Genomic DNA, 2,888 nt, shown 5'->3' with positions numbered 1-2,888 from the left:
TATAAAAGAAAATGGTAGAAATTTGTACATTTCATGTAATGAAAATACCAAAAAGATTTTTTTCTTTCATAATTGTTGGTATCATTTTTATTTAAAGTGTCAAGTTGAAAACTCCAAAAATAATTTTATTGACATTTTTCATTGTTAGTCTTTGGTCGTGTCTCTCAAGTTTGGTTTAGTTTGTTAATTAATCCTTTATTGTCCAATCTAGATGAACTACGCATCCCTGATTCTCCTATCTCAGGAGTGAGATATGTAAACAGCCTATTATTGGTTCGGGGATCTTATTTAAAAAATTCAAAAAGATTTTACTCACTCTTCATTTAGAGTAGGTGTTTCATACATTACTTGAAAAGAAAAATACAAAAAAAAAAAAAAGAAAAAAAAAAGATTTTCCTCAATAGTAGTAGGTTTCATTTTTGGTTGATCTTATTTGAAAAATTCAAAAAAAAAAAGATTTTCTTCACTCTTTATTAGAGTAGGTGTTTCATATACATCTTTAAAAGAAAACTACAAAAAAGATTTTTCCTTTAAAAGGTTCAAAATTTATTTTCATATTACATTCAAAATTGAAAATCCAAAAAGATTTTTCTTTGATAATCATAGGTTTTATTTTGTATAGGGAGTTTAAACTTGAAAAATGAAAAAAAAATAAAAATCGTCAATTCTTTTGACAATTTGTTATTTCCTTTTCTTTTTATAGTTTCAAGAAAAAGAAAAAGAAAAAGAAAGGAAAAAGAATTAATTGGTCATTTTGGCAAGACTTCACGAATTACGCACACTTGATTCTCCTCTCTCGGGAGTGAGATACGTAGGTGCCCTACATGGGTTTGGTGATCAGAAGGAAAAAGAGGTTTTGAAAAAGTGTTGAACTCTAACACATTTGTTGTTTTGTGTTGAGTCAGTTTAAGGTGGTTGGTTTGTGGCATTTTGGCTGGTCCTTTACATCACACCAAATCCAAAGGGTTAATTGTGTCCAACAAAGATATAGAGAGTGACATCATGGATCAAACAAAGAATCAGGAAAATGAGAGTTTGAAGCAAGAAATTAGGAGGCTAAGACAACAAATGACAGAAATGCATCGAGCTTGGGCCTGTGGGTTGCCTCCTCCTCCATTTCCCTTTATTGATCCTATAAATACCTTGAGTTCTCCACCACAATCTCAAAGTTAGTTTTCTCCTGTTGTTGATGCACCAAAGCATGACTCAGAATTCATTCCAAGCCAAAAGCATCTCAATACTTCCACCACTTTTCCTCTAGCTCCTCAGCATAAGCCTGCCACATTCACAACACCACATGTCGTCTGTGATCTTGTTGCTCACTCCTCTACTGGGACTTCCACACTGGCTCGCCCAACGGTTGTGCATCCCCATGCTGCTAGTGAACCTATATTCAATACTCTAGGTGATTATTGTTATACTCCTGAGTATGCTTTTAAGTTAACTGGACCACCAAAATTTCTTAATAAGAAGTTCAGTGTGCCAGAAGAGTCGGAGAAAATGGTTGGAAAAATGAAGAGTGCAGAAAATGCTATGAAAATTTCTTCAAGACCTGCGAGTAAAGAAGATGTTTCATACAAAGAATGGGCATGCCTTCAAGCGCTAACCTTCCTTCAATCTTTGAGATGTCAAAATTTGAGGAGCAAGATGGGCATAAGGAATTCGTGAAACATTTGGGACAATATTGCAATCAATTAAGGGAACCTGGAGGGAAGAAGAATGAGAAAGATGGCACTGCTATTGTTGTTGGAGAACGGGCACATCCAAGAAGACGACGTCGTCGTTTCCGTCAGTCTCAAGCCTAAGTTCATACCCAAGCTCTCCATAATCACTCCCAAAATCCATTATACCATGTTTCCCCACCTTCATATCTAGTATATTACGCACAACCATATGTTCAACTCCCTCCTTACCCACAATGGCGCACACCAACTCCTCAAAGTCACCCTCTGATTCCCTAAACATACCAAAGCCCTTCTAGGCCCGATGTGCGATCCAAGTTAAACAATGAAATGAGGCAAAAATTGTGGGATAATTTCACACCAATTGAAGAGTCATATGCCAGTTTATTTCAGAGATTGGAACAGTGAGGCATGATCACTCCTCTCCTTGGGTATACTCCTGACCCGCATTCAAGAAGTTTTGATCCTAACGTACGATGTGCATATCATTCTGATGTTCAGGGTCACGGTATTGAAGATTGTTATGCTTTGAAAAGAGAAATTGAAAAGATGATTCAAGACAAATTGATTATAGTGCAGAACATTGACAGTGAGTATAACTCTAGTCATGCTGATATGCAAACCAGTGGCTAAGATGTCAAGCTGAGCAATTGAGAAGTCACCTCTCTTCCTACTAGGAAAAGGTCTGGTAGTTTGTTTTGTTTTATTTTTTGTTATCTAAATTATTTCAGGGTTGTAGTTCGGGATCTATCTTGTTTTGTCCATTTGTCGTTATGTTCAAACTCTTCTATCTTTTATTTTAATTAAATGAAGTGTCCCTTTCTCCTTTGTGTTTTAAATATGTTTTTGTTTGTTTTCTTTCCACGTTACATTTTATGTTGACTCTAGTGATATGACATGCTAACGGAATTTTCAGTCAGATCCAGTTTAAGCATGAACATTAAATCAGAGGGTTAAAGTTAGAAAAAGAGAGCATCTGAGAAAAAAGGTAGAGTGCTGAGACATTTGGGGACAAGTTCAAGCCTTCTTGAAAAATTAAGCCAATTATTTTAAGAATCACAAGAATAACTTGGTCATCAATGGAAAGACATGGCTCAATTAGGTCAAATAGTGGCTATGTGAACAGAAAGAAAATCAGCTCCACGAAAGCATGAGTCATTCGATGTGAGGAATGTATTACAAAAGTGGAGTGATATGTCGAACAAA

Source organism: Capsicum annuum, chromosome 12 (assembly GCF_002878395.1).
Source record: "Capsicum annuum cultivar UCD-10X-F1 chromosome 12, UCD10Xv1.1, whole genome shotgun sequence".
Taxonomy (NCBI): domain Eukaryota; kingdom Viridiplantae; phylum Streptophyta; class Magnoliopsida; order Solanales; family Solanaceae; genus Capsicum; species Capsicum annuum.
Note: the sequence above shows the minus strand (reverse complement) of the source record.